This window comes from Lepidochelys kempii, chromosome 4 (assembly GCF_965140265.1).
Source record: "Lepidochelys kempii isolate rLepKem1 chromosome 4, rLepKem1.hap2, whole genome shotgun sequence".
Lineage (NCBI taxonomy): Eukaryota > Metazoa > Chordata > Testudines > Cheloniidae > Lepidochelys > Lepidochelys kempii.
The window spans coordinates 11,330,323-11,352,000 of NC_133259.1; positions in this window are offsets into that span (position 1 = coordinate 11,330,323).

The window sequence follows — 21,678 nt, forward strand, 5'->3', positions numbered from 1 at the left end:
GGGAATGGTATTGAAAGTAGAACACTATTCTTGTGGCTTTGGAGTGTGCACCTACCACATTGTGTCACAGGCTATTCATGCCAAACATGGGACAGCTCGGTTCTTGGATGGGAGACCTCCATGGCAAAGCCAGGTTCTGCAGGAAGCTGTGTTGCTGACTCAGTAGGTGATCACCTCCCCTGAGTCAGTGGTGAGCCAAAGTCCCAACACACCGATCGGGGCTGGTGCTGTCTTGAGTCAGATAAAACATCAAGGACCTGATCATTCACGGCCATTAAAAGTTCTCTGGTACTTTTAACAAAAGTAGAGATGATTAACTCTGGTGACCTGGCCAAATTCTAACTGGTGGTATTCCCTTCTGCCTTCCTAATAGTCCCCACGCAGTTTCCATGGGATGAATTATTATTCTTAGGGTGGCAAATAATACAAAACATAAAGACATTGCAAACCCAGTTGCATTCCCAAGCAAAGGGATGTTAAACAGAACTGCATTTTCACTACATTGTCCTTAGCTTTGTGTATAATTGTAGATTCTCTATGGATTTGTAACGGATTCTGACTACATCACTGCCTATAGATCAGACCCTATAGTGTCATTTGGAGGAGCCTCTCTATGATGTCTTTCAGTCCTAGATAGTCACACAGAATCTGTCCCTTTGATGAACATTCTAGACATCACAGTGGACGCTTTGCCTCTGATCCCCTTCAACAGATTATTTACCTCTTTGCTTCTTACCTACTGTTCTCACTTCCTGATCTGAAGACAAGGTGGTAGGCTTCCTGACTGAGCCAATTTCATAGCCATTGTTCCAGCAACTACATATTGTGCAAAGTGTATGGGTCTTTGTGTGTCCCGTGGCTGGCTCCATCCTTCCAAAAGACTCTGGGTGAAATCCTGGCCCCACTGAAGCCAATAGGAGCTTTGCCATTAACTTCAATTTGGTCAGGATTTCACCCTCCATCTCTTTCTCTTTCCACCAACACAATGGTAGGAACTGGAAGTCAATTGTTATTCTTTTGGATCTGCTCTACTGGGCTTTTAATACAATAACATTGGACTTGCCATGCTGGATCAACCATTGGTTCAATAAATCTTCTCCTCTGTTTCCAGAAGAGGCCAACAGCTGAAAATGGCAGGTAATGTATGACACTTTCTGCCAATAGTGTAGGGTGTAGGTGAATTCTCACCTAAAACATAAGCTTTGATTGCCATTATCTTAGCATGTATAATTAAAGAAGTTAATTCAGATGAATAGCTCTGCACAAATTATGACATTCTTCAACCATTATTTTCTGGCGACTTGAAATTAAAGAAACAGGGATATAATCCTTGTGCCAGTTATTTATCAGATTTTTTTTTAGATGGAGGGCCCAAAAGCTATGCACTTAAATTCATGTTGAGGGTCTCATTGAAGTGCCCTGATTTTCAGAGGTGCTGATACTCACCACTTCCACTGATTTTTATTATAGTGAGAAGGTGTTTGGCACCTCTGAAAATCACAAAAACATGAAAGTAGCCATACTGGATAAGACCAGTGGTTCATCTGCTCCAGTAGCCTGTATCTGATAGTAGTTAGTACCAGTAGCTGTTTATTTAGGTGCCTGAGCATGGCTTTAGGTGCCTAACTTTAAGCATCCACCTCTGAAAAATTCTGGCCTAAACGCTGTGCAGCAAGTGAAGCATATCACTGCAAACACTTGAGGGAAAAAATGCAAAAGTCACTCTCTCAGGTCTTGGAAATAAATAACATTGGTTGGAAGTTTAAAACTTCAGTAAGCAGCTCATCTTACTTAATTTATCTCTGCAAATGATTGGATATCCCTTAGTGTTATTCAGGCGTGGCCACTCATAAGTGTCTGAGTTCCTGTGCTGACACTCAGTATTTCCCATATCTCTTTCTTTCAGCAGCAATGATCTCCTAAGACCTGGGAATGACTGTACCTGTAAGAATCTAGGAAGAAGCATGCTGGCACTCAAACGGAGCTGATAGCCTGTCCGATGTAAAAGAACAAAGCCCTGTCTCCTTGGCTATTTAGGGACTGATCTTCCGTGGAGCTAAACGTCCTGAATTTGCACTGTGTCTATGGGAGTTGAGGGTGCTTAGTATCTGATGCACATAGATATGGCACAGTAGGGCACAGGTGGGTAATTAAATGAACTTTATTTCCTGCTAGTCTAGAGCATTTATATTCCTCCCATAAGACACCCAAATGGCTGGTTTAAACAACCAACACTACATTTTGTACCCTGCAGGATTTTGTCCTTAGAGGATCACGAGAGAGAAAAGCAGTTTGACAGATAAGACAGAAATATGCTTGTCCTTTTGTAAGCCAAGCAACCTGCCAACTGTCATTTATTGGGAGGAGTTGGGGGCAGGGGAGTTCTGCATTCAGCTATTTAATTTTTAAAGTAGAAAGATCCACAGCACCTTATAGCTCATGCTGAAGCTCACTTATGTTGTTATTGGCAATATTATCATTATTGTTAGGAGTAGCTCTCTTGGCTCATTTAAAAGCCTTCTGTATTTTCTGAGCTTGTTCCATGGCTGTATCATAGGCTAATGAAAAAGGAAACAAATGTCAGTGTGATAAAAGGGAGATAATTAAATGGACAGTTTGCTGCCCTAGTGGAAGGAGCTGATCGCATACCCAGGAGACAGACTATTAGTACGATTGGGGGCGGGGGAGAGAGATGCAACAGATCAGCTTTCAGTTCAGAGCCTGATCCAATCCTGATCCTGCCTAACAGGGTAACATTTTGAAATGCAGTTGCACGTTGATCACCTCCCTTCCATCTGTGTGACACTTCCTAGGTAAATCTGGATGGAAATTAGCCTTTCCAATGCTTTCTTGTGCTGTTGTCACCACCTAGCTCCATCTGGAAAGTGAAGTAGCAGCTTGTCTATTCTCACTCTACTCCCTCTTTTCTGTATTTTGAAGATGCACGTGTGCGCACCCTTGTTATACTGCTGCTATGAGAAAAGGGGATGGCTGGGTTGCTGAAGGTGGATAGATGTGGTACCATACTTCAATGCCGGCACGGCTATTTAGGTTGACTCAGGTAACCCTGAGAACGGTGGAAAGACTAATTTCAATTAAAAATAAGTGTACGTGTACACAAAAACTTACTCTAACGCTAGGGGGAGGGATTTGGCCAAAATCTTCAGAAGGGGTTAATGATTTTGGGTGCCTCAGTTTTTTGGGGTAACCAGCTTGAGACTCCATGGAGGGGCCTGATTTTCAGAGAGAGCTAAACATGGGGCTGCTGAAAATCTGGTTGCTTTAAGGTGTGTCAAATTAGGCACCCAAAACAACTCATTTCTGAAAAGCTTGGCCATGTGTATGGCTTGGAGAGTGAGCAAAGAACAGTGCTCTTCAGAGCAGCTGTTGAGTGGTCCCAGGCCCAGGTAACCTGTATATAGGGCGTAGCCAAATATCCCTTCCCTGGTATTTGAAAAACAACAGCAAAAGAAAACAAAAAATGTTTTGAGGGATCAGCTATTTGAAGGACCCTCCTTTGGGCCAACTGTACCCTCTGTGACTCTGGTTACAGATGCATCCTCTTTGGGTTGGCGGACACACCTAAGGAACTTTCAGACTCTGACTCTGTTCTGTCTCTTTATCTCACTAGAGATGGATTGAAACAGCTCTTGAGTTGTAAGTTTAAACAAGATGGCCCATTTTGCAGTGGATTGTATGCTAAACTCTTTCTGACTCCAGTGAGCTGGGCTTGGAAAGAAGGAAGGAAAGAAAGAAAGAAAGGTATGGCTCTGCATTGTTTTGCTAGGATCGTGATCCTGGCTTTTTTTTTTTTTAACAGATTTTCTAATAATATCCACCAGGGATATTAAAGATACTGGACATTAAATAACAATGAGTGGATAAGTAATCTAACTAGCACTTCTGTATCTATTAATACTGTGCTCATCGCTGTGGTATCTGAAATCCCCTTGTCTCTAATGGGATTTATTACTTAGGATTAATTACTAGCTATTGAGTTACTGTAAATCAGAGTAGTTTTTCTTCCTGCAGTTATGCCTAAAAGTGTATTTGTATTTGGTGCATAGCTCCCTCAGCCTACACATCCCCCGTTAGCAAATGAATGTACTCCAGTGATGCTATTGAAATGTTAGCTTTCTAGGGGCTCTGTCTGGACAAACTACAGATTTGTTAGGATGAAGTGTGTGGCTGAAGGAACACGAAATTGCATATTTACATTTCACACACAATTTTTTAAAGTGTATCCAAGCACAGATCTGCACTCCTTTCTAAAATGATGGACAGGAAATGAGGGCAGCTTTCAAGGCATGAGACAGATGTAGTAAAAATGTATACAGTGGATGTAATTTTTGTAATTTAAAACTGACATTGTTATGCACAAACTATTGATAATGCCTATATTTAGCAATACACATAAACCCAGCAGAAACTATGCATTCCCTGATGGATACAGTGACGGTCTGGGAATTGGGTTCTATTCCTGGCCTGCCATCCTCTATGTGACCTTTAGTAAGGCACCTTCACCTCTTTGCTTCTGTTTTCCCTCCCACACTTTGTCGTATCTATTTAAACTGTAAGCTGTTCTGGGTAAGGACTCTCTCTTCTCACCCAGCGTTTTTCTTTAACAGCTAACATGTTAAAGCTACAACTGTCTTGTCTACGCTAAGATTGTAACATGGGTTAATGTATTAAATTAATACATTTTTTTAACACCTTTTTTCTTTCTTAGTGTAGACACAGCCTTGTTATGTGTATGTAGCCCAGAGCCCAGCACAATGGTGTCCTGATCTTTGTGGTGCCTAGCGGCCCCAACAACACTTACTGCACCTGCTCAGCAACAAAGATGATGATGAAATATCTAAAAAATAAGGATGTTTGCTTTGCCATTCTGTGACTGGGTATAACAAAGCCCTTTGTGGCCCACTGCTGGAGGCCCCACAGTCCTACCACACCCTGCCCCAGCAAAGGAGCAGTGAAGGTGGGTCCTCCAAGCCTGCCTAGAGAGGCTGCAGGGAAGCAGCCAATCAGAGCCCATCAGGCTGAGATAAAAGGAGCTGCAGGGCCTTAGCAGGTCAGTTCCTGGTTGGAAACAGAGGAGTGGGAAAGAGTGTGCTGCTCTGGCCACAGGAGCGCAACTGGCTGCATTTGCTAAGCTGGGAGAGAGAGGATCTGAGAACTTGAACCCTAAGGTTAAGGGGGTGAAGATAAAGATGCCAGGTGGGAAGACACTCAGGGAATTAATGGAAGTGAACAGAACGTGGCTTCTGAGGGTCCCTGGATGGGCCTGAGTTCCTCCACAGAAGTGGTCTAAGTCCAGAGAAGGGAACAAGGTTTGTTTAGAAGCCAGAGTGAAGGGCTGAATTTAAAGAGCCCAGAGGCAGGGCTGAAAAACCCTGGTAAAGGCTGAGAGATGGTTTGTTGAACTCTTTGCTACCACGGTTGCCAGGTGTCCAGTTTTCGACCGGAACTCCCACTCGAAAAGGGACCCTGGCGGCTCCAGTCAGTACCACTGACTGGGCTGTTAAAAGTTTTGTCAGAGGTACAGTGGGGCTAAGGCAGGCTCCCTGCCTGCTCTGGCTCTGGCTCTGTACGAATCCTGAAAGCAGCCATAATGTCCGGCTCCCAGGTGCAGGGGCCAGGGAGGCTCTGCACGCTGCCCCTGCCTTGTATGCTGGCTCCACAGCTCCCATTGGCTGGGAACTGCAGTCAGTGGGAGGTGTGGGGGTGGTGTCCACAGGCATGGGCAGCACACAGAGCCCCCTGGCGCCTCCACCTAGGAGTTGAACATGCTGGCCACTTCCGGGAGCCGTGCGGAGCCAAACTCCCTCCTGGAGCCTGCACCACACCCCCACTCCTGCACCCCAGCCCTCTGCCCCAGCTCTGAGTCCCCTCCCGCACCCTGAACCCCTCATTTTTGGCCCTACCCCAGAGCCTGCACCCTCACCCGCACCCGAACCCTTTGCTCCAGCCCAGTGAAAGGGAGGGAGGGGGGGAGCAAGTGATGGAGTGGGGGTGGACTGAGTGGGAGTGGGGCCTCAGAAAAGGGGCAGGGCAGGGGGTGGGGCAAGGGTATTCAATTTTGTGCCATTATAAAGTTGACAACCCTATTTGCTACCTCAGAGGCGGTTCATTTTTGACTGTTACCTGGCTGGAGGGCCAAGCCACTGAAGACCCATCAACCAAGTTCAACAACCTACAGGGGGTGCCAAGATGGGGGAAAGGATTGCAGTACAGCATGCAGCAGGTGCTCAAGAGGTGACTGCCCCCCATTACACACTCCCATGTGGGACTGTTTTATTTTGCTTGGTCTTAACCATATTTATAAGAAAATAAAGGAGAGTTAAAGTAAAGTTAAAATAAAGTTAAGAATTCCTGCCTTCGAAATCACAATGCAATGTGATATATTGAATGGTTAGAAGTGGTACATGTGCCATGACACAGTAGTTGAGTGTCTGCAGTCAGCATTTCCTTTTGGAATCTTTTTTTGAGCAATTGACACGCAGTTCATATTTCTGTTCACAAATAGAGCAAATATGCTAATGAGTTCCAAGTGGGAACTGCATGCTCCAGTTCTCATGAGTTGAGTGTAATTTTTCCATGTTATTGTTTTCTGATATAAGTCCTCAAATTGACTACACATGTTTAGTTATTTGAACTCTTCAGAAATTTGATTGCCTGTAATATTAGCATTTAACCCTCTGTTACCATTCAGATACACGAATCTCACTATAAAAGTACTCATTTAAATAGCTAAAATATAATTGATCAGTAAACAGGTGTTATAACTACTTTTAAAAATATATATAATTGTTTGCCAGGCAACAAAAAAAAAAAAAGAGGCTTGATTCTGATCTCATTTTAAAGGGAAGATATGCAAAATCCCCTAAGAAATTTAGGAACATAAGTCTCGCTGAAAGTCAATAGGACTTGTGCTCTTTTTTTTCTTTTTTTTTTTACTGTGGGTTTCCATGTATGATACAGATCCACGTACAGTGCCACTGCAATAAATATTCTAATATATAATTATTTTAAGGAGCAGGTTTTTCACTACCTTTGGTGAAGGTTCACTTCTCAGTCACATCAGCATACCATGTACCTATGGATAATAAAACAATTTTTTACTCATGAGGCAGTCAGAAGGTTCCTAAAAGATCTTAGAAGCATAGAATCATAGAATATCAGGGTTGGAAGGGACCTCAGGAGGTCATCTAGTCCAACCCGCTGCTCAAAGCAGGACCAATCCCCGATTAAATCATCCCAGCCAGGGCTTTGTCAAGCCTGACCTTAAACACTTCTAAGGAAGGAGATTCTACCACCTCCCTAGGTAACGCATTCCAGTGTTTCACCACCCTCCTACTGAAAAAGTTTTTCCTAATATCCAACCTAAACCTCCCCCACTGCAACTTGAGACCATTACTCCTTGTCCTGTCCTCTTCTACCACTGAGAATAGTCTAGAACCATCCTCTCTGGAACCACCTCTCAGGTAGTTGAAAGCAGCTATCAAATCCCCCCTCATTCTTCTCTTCTGCAGACTAAACAATCCCAGTTCCCTCAGCCTCTTCTCATAAGTCATGTGTTCCAGTCCCCTAATCATTTTTGTTGCCCTTCGCTGGACTCTCTCCAATTTATCCACATCCTTCTTGTAGTGTGGAGCCCAAAACTGGACACAGTACTCCAGATGAGGCCTCACCAATGTCGAATAGAGGGGAACGATCACGTCCCTCGATCTGCTCGCTATGCCCCTACTTATACATCCCAAAATGCCATTGGCCTTCTTGGCAACAAGGGCACACTGCTGACTCATATCCAGCTTCTCGTCCACTGTCACCCCTAGGTCCTTTTCCGCAGAACTGCTGCCTAGCCATTCAGTCCCTAGTCTGTAGCGGTGCATTGGGTTCTTCCGTCCTAAGTGCAGGACTCTGCACTTATCCTTATTGAACCTCATCAGATTTCTTTTTGGCCCAATCCTCCAATTTGTCTAGGTCCCTCTGTATCCTATCCCTGCCCTCCAGCGTATCTACCACTCCTCCTAGTTTAGTATCATCCGCAAATTTGCTGAGAGTGCAATCCACACCATCCTCCAGATAATTTATGAAGATATTGAATAAAACCGACCCCTGGGGCACTCCACTTGACATGGGCTGCCAACTTGAAATGGAGCCATTGATCACTACCCGTTGAGCCCGACAATCTAGCCAACTTTCTACCCACCTTATAGTGCATTCATCCAGCCCATACTTCTTTAACTTGCTGACAAGAATACTGTGGGAGACTGTATCAAAAGCTTTGCTAAAGTCAAGAAACAATACATCCACTGCTTTCCCTTCATCCACAGAACCAGTAATCTCATCATAGAAGGAGATTAGATTAGTCAGGCATGACCTTCCCTTGGTGAATCTGACTGTTCCTGATCACTTTCCTCTCATGTAAGTGCTTCAGGATTGATTCTTTGAGGACCTGCTCCATGATTTTTTCCAGGGACTGAGGTGAGGCTGACTGACCTGTAGTTCCCAGGATCCTCCTTCTTCCCTTTTTTAAAGATTGGCACTACATTAGCCTTTTTCCAGTCATCTGGGACTTCCCCCATTCGCCATGAGTTTTCAAAGATAAAGGCCAATGGCTCTGCAATCACAGCCGCCAATTCCTTTAGCATTCTTGGATGCAACTCGTCCGGCCCCATGGACTTGTGCACATCCAGCTTTTCTAAATAGTCCCTAACCACCTCTTTCTCCACAGAGGGCTGGCCATCTACTCCCCATGCTGTGCTGCCCAGTGCAGCAGTCTGGGAGCTGACCTTGTTAGTGAAGACAGAGGCAAAATAAGCATTGAGTACATTAGCTTTTTCCATATCCTCTGTCACTAGCTTGCCTCCCTCATTCAGTAAGGGGCCCACACTTTCCTTGGCTTTCTTCTTGTTGCCCACATACCTGAAGAAACCCTTCTTGTTACTCTTGACATCTCTTGCTAGCTGCAGCTCCAGGTGCGATTTGGCCCTCCTGATTTCATTCCTACATGCCCGAGCAATATTTTTATACTCTTCCCTGGTCATATGTCCAACCTTCCATTTCTTGTAAGCTTCTTTTTTATGTTTAAGATCTGCTAGGATTTCACCGTTAAGCCAAGCTGGTCGCCTGCCATATTTACTATTCTTTCGACTCATTGGGATGGTTTGTCCCTGTAACCTCAACAGGGATTCCTTGAAATACAGCCAGCTCTCCTGGACTCCTTTCCCTCTCATGTTAGTCCCCCAGGGAATCCTACCCATCCGTTCCCTGAGGGAGTTGAAGTCCAGGGTCCGTATCCTGCTGCTTACCTTTCTTCCCTGTGTCAGGATCCTGAACTCAACCAACTCATGGTCACTGCCTGGAAATTGTCCCCTACACTTTCCAAAAACTTCCTGGATTGTCTATGCACCGCTGTATTGCTCTCTCAGCAGATATCAGGAAAATTAAAGTCACCCATGAGAACCAGGGTGTGTGATCTAGTAGCTTCTGCGAGTTGCCGGAAGAAAGCCTCATCCACCTCATCCCCCTGGTCCGGTGGTCTATAGCAGACTCCCACCACTACATCACTCTTGTTGCTCACACTTCTAAACTTAATCCAGAGACACTCAAGTTTTTCTGCAGTTTCGTACCAGAGCTCTGAGCAGTCATACTGCTCCCTTACATACAGTGCTACTCCCCCAACTTTCCTGCCCTGCCTGTCCTTCCTGAACAGTTTATAACCATCCATGACAGTACTCCAGTCATGTGAGTGATCCCACCAAGTCTCTGTTATTCCAATCACGTCATAATTCCTTGACATCAGGATCTCCAGTTCTCCCTGCTTGATTCCAAGGCTTTGTGCATTCGTATATAAGCACTTGAGATAACCTGCTGATCGCCCCTCATTCTCAGTATGAGGCAGGAGCCCTCCCCTAACAGACATTCCTGCCTGTGCTTCCTCCCGGTATCCCGCTTTCCCACTTACCTCAGGGCTTTGGTCTCCTTCCCCCAGTGAACCTAGTTTAAAGCCCTCCTCACTAGGTTAGCCAGCCTGCTCGCAAAGATGCTCTTCCCTCTCTTCGTAAAGTGGAGCCTGTCTCTGCCCAGCACTCCTCCTTCATGGAACACCATCCCATGGTCAAAGAATCCAAAGCTTTCTCTCCGACACCACCTGCGTAGCCATTCGTTGACTTCCACTATTCGACAGTCCCTACCCAGGCCTTTTCCTTCCACAGGGAGGATGGACGAGAACACCACTTGCGCCTCCAACTCCTTTATCCTTCTTCCCAGAGCCACATAGTCCGCAGTGATCCGCTCAAGGTCATTCTTAGCAGTATCATTGGTGCCCACGTGGAGAAGCAGGAACGGGTAGCGATCCGAGGGCTTGATGAATCCCAGCAGTCTCTCCGTCACATCGCGAATCTTAGCCCCTGGCAAGCAGCAGACTTCTCGGTTTTCCCGGTCAGGGCGGCAGATAGATGACTCAGTCCCCCGGAGGAGAGAGTCCCCGACCACCACCACCCGCCTCCTTCTCTTGGGAGTGGTGGTCGTGGAACCCCCAATCTCAGGACAGTGCATCTCATGCCTTCCAACCAGTGGAGTCTCCTTCTGCTTTCTCCTTAATATGTATCCTCTAATAAGACACTGTGTGCCATTCATGGTGATTTGAACATAATGCTCTCTTAATTGGTGAAACCTCCCTGGGAACTTTTGGTAAACTGTACTTTGTTTCACCTGTCTATTAAGAAAGGCTAATGTTTTTGATAGCTAGCAGTTCAGTAAGGCATATAAGTGAATTACAGGTGATTGATGGCTGATCTGCCACTTACTCTCTCTCTTCAATTTTTTTATGCACACCCAAGATTTTTACCAAAGGTGGTCTCAGATTTTCATACAAACCAATCTATAATTTTAATGGTGTTCTTTCCCCAACCTCATGCTCAGGTTGGAGCAGCTAAATGACATACACTGGAAGTTAGGAAAGCTTTAGCCTTTTATTTAGACAGGACTAAACAATTTAGACAGTCTCCAAAATTGTTTATTGCATATGAAAAGAGGAGTAAGGGTAAAGCTATTTTTGTGCAAATGCTCTCAAGATGGGCTAGATTATGTATTAATGAAGCTTATAAATAGATGGGCTTGTCCCTTCAGGGAATTAAAAACACATTCTACTAGACTGAAGGCTGCCTTATGGCTTTTTCTAGATGTGTTCCTCTAACACAGAAGCAACCTGGAGTTCAAGTCACGTTTTCACTCAACATTACTCATTAGATTTGGAATCTAGATCTGATGCAAGATTTGGCAAGGCATTTCTGCAGTGCTCCTTCAACTAGGACTCCATAGTTCCACCATCCTGGATCAAAGTACTGCTTTTTAATCTGTCCCATGAGTGGGAATAGGCCAAAGACTCTCAAAGAAGAAAGAAAAGGTTACTTACCTATAACTGTGGTTCTTCAAGATGGATTCTGCGTATTCACATTCCCTGCCCACTCTATGCCACTATCTTGGAGTCCTACTTATCAAAGGGCTTGGCGTTGTGGGGGAAGGAAATGAGGCAACTAAAGTACCACTCCCCTTTTATACCTTCACCCTGAAATGTTCAGCATCCCCTGAGGGAAGGGATGGGAGAGGTATGTGAGTGTTCCAAACATTACTGCTAGAGAGAGTTCTACCGTTCAAGCTGCACCATTTGGAGCATTCCATGAGTGTGAATACGCTGGACACTCGAAGAACCTCAGTTACAGTATAAGTAAGCCTCATATTCCCTAAAAAAAAGAAAAAAAAGGTTTATAGGAATTGTGGATGTTCTTTGTGACCTGAGGCAGATTTTGAAGGCTTCACAGTAACTCATTTCACATTGCAGTGAGAAATGAACAGAAAAGGAAGCCTCTGCTGAATGTGAGGAGAATAGGCCTGTCCTCCAAGGCAGCCGGCATAGGTAGTGAGCCCAAAGGGAAAGTGGGTCAGCAAGCCCATCATGAGAAAACTAAAAGAGAAAAGACAGCTCACAATAAAGACAGGGAGATTGGCCTGTTGATGGAAGGGATCCTTCAGGGTGTATCTGGCAAAAAACTGAAAGCTCAATATATCTAGGGATAGATCAATAAACATAGGACAGGGATACAGTAATTGCTGTGTTCTTCTGCTGCAATGATGAAGCTTAGACTTTCGATACAACAAGTTGACCCTCTTCCCTCACTTCTGTTCAAGTTTCTGAGGAGGCTGGCAGGTAAAGGTGTGAGGGGCGGTGGAGAGAAGGATGTGACAGTAGAGGGCTTAGGGGAGAGAAATGTACGTTCCCACAGTGCATCCCTCATTTTTCAGTTGTGTCCCATATCTTGGCATTAGGAGGCTGGGTGATATGATAGGAGATGTAGGCCAATGAGTTGTTTCCAGCAGAATTTCCACTATCACTTAATGAGAGCCTATTCACCCATTTCAGAAATGGCCACTGCAGCACATGTACCCCAGGGCCTAGGTGGCAAGGGCTCCTTCGTAGCAGCGGGCAAGCTGGTTGATTTGAGCCCTCTGAAACTTTGGCTATAGTGAGGCCTGCACTGAACCAAACCTTCTTGCTGAGGTTCTGAAATTTGGATGAAGGGGTTGGTATTTCAGCAGAGGCGCTAAGAAACCTGAAACTGCCAAAGAGGTCAATTTAAGGTGGAGACCTGTCCCCTATTTACCTTTCTGAGATCATGTGAGCACTCATTAGCTTTCAACAACTTCAAGTCACTGGGCTGTGGATTGGATTAAAACTAGTGGAGAGAGGCTGTGTATAGTCCACTGTGCTGTCCACTTTGTGCCATTTCATGAACTCTAAAATTCATGGATTGATATACACTGGGAGTTGTAGGAACTAATGGATACAACTTAGAAACATATATCAGTCTTGACAAAACAAGTGTTTCAAAGACCAGGGCTAATTACTGTAAACATCTCTCTATAAAATGAAGCAATCATCCTGCATTTGTATAATTCCTGTTACAGTGATTTGCAAGCTAAATGCAGAGGGTCATGGTGTTGGTAGCAGCACTGGGTACCTTTTGCTGATTGTTTCTGCCATCTAAAAGATGCTGAATTGCTATAACTGGGGCATGCACTGGATAGAATCATAGAATCATAGAATATCAGGGTTGGAAGGGATCCCTGAAGGTCATCTAGTCCAACCCCCTGCTCGAAGCAGGACCAATTCCCAGTTAAATCATCCCAGCCAGGGCTTTGTCAAGCCTGACCTTAAAAACCTCTAAGGAAGGAGATTCTACCACCTCCCTAGGTAACGCATTCCAGTGTTTCACCACCCTCTTAGTGGAAAAGTTTTGATAGTCAGTATAGAAAGTAAATTCTGGGACTATACTCCCAAATGTTTGGCCTCACCTATTCTCCTCAGAAACTTTTTTTGTTGCTACACATTGCATGAGTCCGACTAATTTAAGCTTGGAGGGCTTTTTGTGCAGAAGCAGCTGTTGACTGCTAATTAAACACAGAAACCATCACTGTAGATCTAGTCCCATTCAATATAGCCAGCAGTTGGCTACAGGAATCTTTCCCCCCTTTGGCCTCTATCATGAAGTATTCCTTTATCATGCAAACCATATTGTAGTATGTAGGTCAGGAGAAGGACATGTTCTGTACTCTGTCTTGAACATCTACTTTAACCATTGCTATCACTTCAATACGATTGCTGTAACATAGTATCTGGAGAACAATGTCAGGGTTCATGAGGGTACAAGTGGAACTCAACTGAGTCGAGCAACCAAGGCTAATGATCCTATGATTGCTTCGGGGGTGGGGTGGCTCTTCCTCTGCACATGTTGATGGCAGAGTGAACACAGTTCTTGAACTAATAAACAATACTATTAGACTTGGGAGTGCTGATTTGCATCTCAGCTGCAATGCACTATTCCATGGAAGCAATTCTCTGCTCTGTAGGTCTTCCTGCACGGAAGTAATGATAACCAGACTGCCTAGAGAGAGAAATGCACAGTACACAGTGTTCCCTGCTTGAACTGCCTCTGTGCTCAGGCCACACCTGCAAGTCCTGTCTGGTAAAAATTATGGAGACACATCACACATGTGGATAGGGTCCAGTCTAGGCTGCCATTGGCCTTAACACTGCTTTTACAAGTTTTTTCTGCTGAGAGTTTTAATTCTATTCAGGGAACTTCTTAAAAGCAAATAAGTGTGGACCATTTTTTTAGTTTATGTAGTGTTCTACAGTTTCCTGCAGGATTCCTCTCTGCTGTACAACACAGTGTTATGTCTATTCAGCTCTAAAGTGTGTGTCTATTTTAGGGTGTCTTATGTCTGACCACATTATATTATCGATTTTTGTGCGGAAACTTCCCATTGATGTCAATGAGAGTTCTGTGAATGGATCAAGGATGACATATGGAACTTATCTTTATTGCTATACTTACATGTCAGTTAGGGTTGCTACCACACAACTAAGGTCCCATCTATATCACAATTTGTTAACCAAGTTAACCTGGCTATGCCTTCCGTTTTAAGTAGGTTACAAGATCTGGTTAAGATTTCATGCATGCTACAAACTTGAATTGCATGAGCTGAAACCTAAGGTAAACCACAAGTGATAACCAGGTCAATAAAGTAGATGGTCCCTTCTGGCCTTAAACTTTGACTCTCTATAGAATGAATATTAATTCTAAGACCTTGCCTATACAGGAAAGTTTTACCATTTGTCTGGATGTATTTATATCAGCAAACCCCTGTGTGAACACTTATTCCAGTATGAGTGAGGGTTTTCTTCAGTTTAGCATAAACCCCTTCCCAAAGAACATAAGTTAAACTGAAAAGTCAGATTTATCCCAGAATAAATATGTCTGTACTGGGGTTTAGTGGGGAGAGTTATACTTGTATACCTATATTAGTTTGAATTCACACTTTAAATTATACTGAAAAACTTCCCCATGTAACAAAGTCTAAAGCGCTGACAAACACACAACTATTACTCTTACCATAGGGGGCACTGACATTCCTGTTGCCTCTTCCCCTCCCTCCCCCACAAGAATATGATGCCTCTTGCCTGTGAAATTCTCATGTGCAGAGGGAATGAGACCACATTCATCCAGAAACAAACGTGATCAAATGAAATTCTTTTCAGGCAGGAGTGGTAACTGTGTTGTGACCCTTCACACTAATGCCGGTACATTTACAAAATTGTGACAGCAGGATCAACAGAAGTACCCTCCATATGTATTACAATATGTTTCTCCAGAGTGGATTGCTCCCTTGCAGCAGTACTGTATATGGCCTGGCCTGTTAAACTAAGCAGCTTTTCAGGTCATGAACAGGCTGTCATTTTAATGAAATTTAATGAATGTACTGATTATTGACAATGGTGAGTGTTTTATATAATACATTTCAGCCTATGGATTATTGTGAACTCTCTGCTGTAGCCATTGCTTAAAGCATTCGCTGTGCGCAATTGGTTAGTTACACTGTGTGTTTGGTCATCTGAGCTACATGGTATTGTTTCTGCCTCCTCCAGGGGTTACTTCCAAATGCACAAAAAGCTTTCAAGAGGATGGCACAAATACTCATACATGCATATATGACAGATTCAGTAGAAGTTGGAAGTTGTTCGTAACTCTGAACAAAATGTTACGGTGGTTCTTTCAAAAGTTTACAACTGAACATTGACTTAATACAGCTTTGAAACCTTACTATGCAGAAGAAAATGGCTACTTTCCCTTTATTGTTGATGTTTAACATTACTGTACTATATTTGCCTTTTTTTTTTTTTTTTTGGTCTCTGCTGCTGCCTGATTGTGTAATTCTGGTTCCAAACGAGGTGTGTGGTTGACTGGTCAGATTCGTAACTCTGAAGTTCTATTGTATTGCAATGTCATGTGGTATCTTTGGGGATCCTATTTTATTAAACTTACTAATATTTTATGTATCCTTGTGGACTAGGGATCGTATTCTACTCCATGGAGGAGGGGTATTGCAACTCCTATAGGAACTAAAATCAGTGGAGGTTGATTACTGCAGTCCCTGGGATTGTGAATAGCTCCAGAGAAGTACCTCCTCCTGGGATGGTTTGCATATACTCGTTCATACAGGTCCAGAAGCCAAGGAGACAGGGCTTTTGGGATAAAAGGGCCAGCATGAACTGAGAGGGGGCTCACAACCTTGCTGAAGGGTTGGAAAGACTATAACCTGCCAGGGTCACCACAGGACCAGCAAAATGTGGATAATACTTGTATTGAACACCGGAATTCTGAATATTAATTCCTTAATGCTTGTAAAGTACTGTGATACTGTGGCGTTGAATGCTGTAGAAAAGTGCATGTGGACATTCTGTCTTCAGCATGCTCTCAGCTCTACCTTTAATTCCCTGTGTTACTGTGGGCAAATCATTTAAGCACTGAATTTCAGTTTTCTCATTGCTAAAATGGGAGTCTCTCCAGGCAGCGAAGCAAAAAACAGCTTTATGCTGTTAAAGATTCAAATTAGATCTGGAAATGGGTCCACCTGTGGTTTTGGATGCAGAACTGCAGAGCCTAGTTCAGGTCTGGGACCTTGAATTCAGCTAGTCTCCCTTCAAATAATTAATAAGGAGCCAGATTGGAGGGTCTCAGGATCTGTGGCTAATAACTTTTATACTTTTACACAGCTCACCTAATAAAGAGACTAGCAATACAATCAAAAGGCTACAAATCTAAAACTGATAAAAGGAAATGCTGTTTATTACAACAGACAGTTAGCCTGTGGAACTCACTGCTACAAGATGTCACTGAAGCAAAGAGCTTGGTGGCGTTCAGAAAAACCATGGACACTTATCTGTTTTAAAACATCCATAGTTGTATTAGAATGAGAAATAGGCATATTAACCCTCATGGTTTACAACATAAGCCAGCCACTGAATGCTTGGGGTTAGAAGGAAATTTCTCCAGTGGACAGATTACTATCCATTTTGGGGTCTCTCTGAGCTTCTACTGATGCATTTTGTTATGGGCCACTGTCATAGACAGGACAGTTGACTACATGGACTACCACTGGAATGGTCCAGTATGTTAATTCCTTGGTTTGTCAAAGTGATCTTAGCTAAACTGACTTTTGTGTGTAGACATTCAATAGGATCAGAATTTTACCCTTTTTGGGTGTTAGTAGAAAAAGCTACAGTTGCCTTCCAGGAAGAGGGTGTGGTGAAGGCTATCCTTCTCCCTACTTATGATCCTCTGAAAGCAACATCTTAAGTGAGCAAATTCATGTGTTCTAAGACTATATTAATTTGCACCTTTCACACTGCACATGTGAGACTAGACAAGATATTTGGCGCCAGGGCAAGGGGGTCATTGCTTCTAGGATTCAGCTTATCTGTGAAATGGACTAGTGACAGATGTAATGGGACTTGTTTATGGGTGTCACACAGATGCATGTGCTGTGACTCGAATGGATTGCTGTTCAGGTATGTATAACTGAATGAATCTGGGGGGACTCTGTTCATTATATTTATGTCTTCTGGGTTAATGAGTATAACTCCTGTTTATTTTATTGTTACTGAAACTTGTGTGCCCATATACTTCATCTCCAATAACACGTGCATCAGTGAGAACAGCATTCCAGGGCAGACAGGTGTACATGAGTACACCAGAGCTAATAATGTGCATGCAGATGCTTACAAAGCAGCAGTGTTTGTACACATTTACATCCACATCAGTGGAATGCTTCCCCCCCCCAGTACACCACTGATTTACTTCACTTATAATAGATTGACAAATTTATTTGAGCATAAGCTTTCGTAAGCTACAGCTCACTTCATCAGATGCATTCAGTGGAAAATACAGTGGGGAGATTTATATACATAGAGAACATGAAACAATGGTAATAGCTGGTAATAGCTCACCTTAAGTGATCACTCTCGTTACAGGATGTATGGTAACACCCATTGTTTCATGTTCTCGATGTATGTAAATCTCCCCACTGTATTTTCCACAGCTCACGAAAGCTTATGCTCAAATAAATTTGTTAGTCTCTAAAGTGCCACAAGTCCTCCTTTTCTTTTTGCAAATACAGAATAACATGGCTGCTACTCCGAAACCTGTCATTATAATAGATTCTCTCTCTCTCTCTCTGGCTTCTGGACTGCATACTACATTTCTCTGTAGCTGCTCCTATAAGTACCATCAGCTGTTGCTACCTTTGTAATATAAATAACAGCTGTCTTTTGCATTTAACCCAACCTGCTTGGTTTAAGGACAATCTCCCCTGTTATTGGGTTCCCATGAGCAATAAAGGACTGTCCAGTATTTGGATAAACGTGCTCTTTCCTTTTATGGAGCATCTGTCAGTGAAACCATACCCACCGGCTGTGGCTCAGGTTGTATGTTTACAAGGAGGCTAGGGTGTAGTTTACTCTTCACTGTTCTAAGGTAAATTTTGGAGTCTCTTTCTGCTCTGCAGTGTTTTTACTTCAGTTGGAGTAAAGCTGTAAAAGTAGATTGAGATCTTGATGAAGAGGAAGAAGTGCTATCTGCTCCTGACTCAATGATGCCCAGTTTTCTATTAGTAGCATTGTACGGGCCACTTGCTCTAGTACTCTGGTGCATTGGCATGCAACACCCTTATTCCAGCACTGAGAAGGCATTTACTGCATACTATATGCTTTAAAGCAGTGGTTCTCAACCTGCGGCCCAATCAGCAGAGCTGCAGCCCATGTCACATCCTCAGGGCCATACAGATAGTTGTGGCCCACAATGGTAAATAGGTTGAGAACCACTGCTCTAAAGGCACTGCTAGAAACAATCAATAAATGTTAGCTTGCCATTCCTAACGTTGGAGATTTGTCTTCAAGCTCTTTCAAGGAGGAAAAATCTGATGCACTCGGCTAAAAGTTTTATTTGCTATGGGAATTTTCTTTGGCTAATGCAGTTTTTAAGACGTGTTGGTTCATTCAAAGGTCGAGGAACATTTATGTAAGGAGTCTTCAATAACATTCCTTTAACTTGGCAAGTTGCGAGAGCCCTAATGCCAGTTTTTTCCCTCTTTTGAGTATTAAATTTTTGTGTGGATCCTTTTGACTTCCAACCGAACAGTGAAATTGTTTTCAAAATATGAAGATATCATGTAAAGGTAAAGAAACATGTATTACAAATATTTTCTTTGAGTTTCCCCTGCCTCACCAGGATGATGTGAAACCCAGCACTCCATCCTATCTTTGTTTTGTTTAGAGTTGTCTTAGCTTGCTCAGCCCCATTGATGTGCTTAGTTAGTTAGTTAGGCATGCTGGAGATAGAACATGTAAGAATAGGCATTTCATTCATTCTGTCTAGCTGCTCCCCCACACTGAAGAGGCCCCTGTACTTTGCTTTCTGCTGTATTCATCCCACCCTGTTGACCTGAGCAAATGCTCAAAGCAGTCATCTCCCTTAAATTCACAAAAACCACATCTGGGTGAATTCTAGACTAATGACATCAGGTTAGGAAACAGTTGAGCTGGATTCACTTACTTTTTTAACGTTTAAAATTGTTCTGCCATACAGCAGGGTAATTTGATGGGTCATTTAACTGTCACCTTGTGTGACTTTAAGCAATAGGAAAAGCAGACACTCTCCACTAAGTCCTAATGATGAGCCACTTCTTTAAATGTAAACCCTCTTCCCGCACTCAGTATGCAATTGCTGTCACTAACTTCACGTGGTTTTTTGCAAAGTTGAGGAAGGGAGAAAATGGGGGCAAGTGTTCATATTGCTGAAAAACCTGATGAATAACCAAATGCATTTCAGATATTGCAGAAGCACATGCAATATTCTGGCTGACAAGGCCCTTACCTTGAAATATGCTATTTCCCCAAGGATGGAACTATATTTCTGCTTTTATTATCCCATTATCTTAACAGTTCCCGAAGTATCCAAATATTAATTCTGTTTTATAAAAACAAACGTGTTTCATTATGAAATGACATGCATGACATAACCTTGCTTGTAATAATACTGCAGTGCCAAACTCTCGCCCACATTTTTTCTCTCACTTGCCTCTCTGCCCCCCCAGGTATATTTTGTTATCTGTGAATTTAATAGAAAATCTGCCTGGTGAGTCAGAATTACTTTTATAATCCTAGTACAAGAAAAATATCCATACAATGACCTGCTTCAGGAAACGCTAAGGCCCCCTAGAATGACGAGGCAGGAAAGCAGAGGAGGCTAGTTTTCTTTGACTTGTCATGAATAAACCTGATTAGCACTTCTAGAACAGGGGTTCTCAAACTGGGGGTCGTGACCCCTTAGGGGGTCATGAGGTTACTAAATGGGGGGTTGTGAGCTGTCAGCCTCCACCCCCAAATCCCGCTTCACCTCCAGCATTTATAATAGTATTAAATATTTTAAAAAGTGTTTTTAATTTGTAAGAGGGGTTGCACTCAGAGGCTTGCTATGTGAAAGGGGTCACCAATACAAAAGTTTGAGAACCCCTGTTCAAGAAGGAAAGAGAAAAGGGCAGGGAGTCAAACACACTCTTGATTGCTGTAGGTATTTAGGAATCCAGGAGCATGTAAATGTTGATAAGACACCAAGACAGTAAACTTCATTAAAAAGATGCATCATTACACCCTCAGTCAATGGTGCAGATATCACCTCTACCTCGTATCCCACACATGGAGAATCACTCCAAGCCTCTTCCCACTAGCTCTGATATAAACCCCAGTCTTGCCTACACACTGGGAAAATAGATTGGTAGACCTCTCTGGGTCCAATGAAAGTAATATAGAGCTGAGTGTCATCCACACACTGATGACACTGCAGCCCCGACTGTCTCATTTCTTCCAGTGGCATCACATACACATTGAACAAGTTGGGTGACAGAGCAGAGCCTTGTTGAATTATTTAGCATGTGCATAGTCGTTTAGCCAAGCGATGGCATCTTCAATGGCGTGATGCAATTCTTCTAGGCCACCGTTAGTCGACAATGTGCATCATCGTCTGTGTTGCACTGCAGCTGCATAAAGGGCTGTTACGAAGGCCCCAGCGATACTGGTTGGCTGCACGGAGACCTTGCCCAGTCCGGAACCTGTCCAACAGTTATTGGGACCATTGGCAATGGGGCAGATCAAAATCAGGCAGGCAAATTGTGAGATTGGCAACGAGGGACTGGTTGGGGATTATAACAGATATCCATTCCTCTCGCCAGGGTGTTTCCGCCCTAACATCCTGGCCTGGTGGATGAGACCATAATGGATGACGTGACTGCAAATGTGCAGCTGGTAGTTTAAAAAGGTCATCGTGCAGAGGCAGGCTTGTGTTGGTGCGTACCTTCTCCAGTAACTTGCTGGTGGCAACCTCTTGTCTGACAGGAGGAGGAGCAATATTGGTCAGAACTGGAAGCCATGGGAATGGAGTTAGACAGAGGGTGCAGGAGATGATACGCATGGCAGCATGTAACTGCGTGTCCACCAGTTTGGTGCGTGAGGATCAGCTCCATACTGGTGCGCAGTACTCCTCCATCAAATATGAGGTGGCAAGAGCTGACGTCCGCAAAGTTGGAGAACAAGGACCACATGACAAACCTGCCAGTTCACTAAGAAGATCATTGCACATCTTAACTTTAGCTGCTGTCTTCTTCAGGTGGGCATGGTAACGGTGTGCAGTCTAAGGTCACACCTAGATAGATGGATTCTACTTCATGCTTCACTTCCTGACCTTTCAGTTCCTGGGTTGCACTGGCTTGATGAAGATG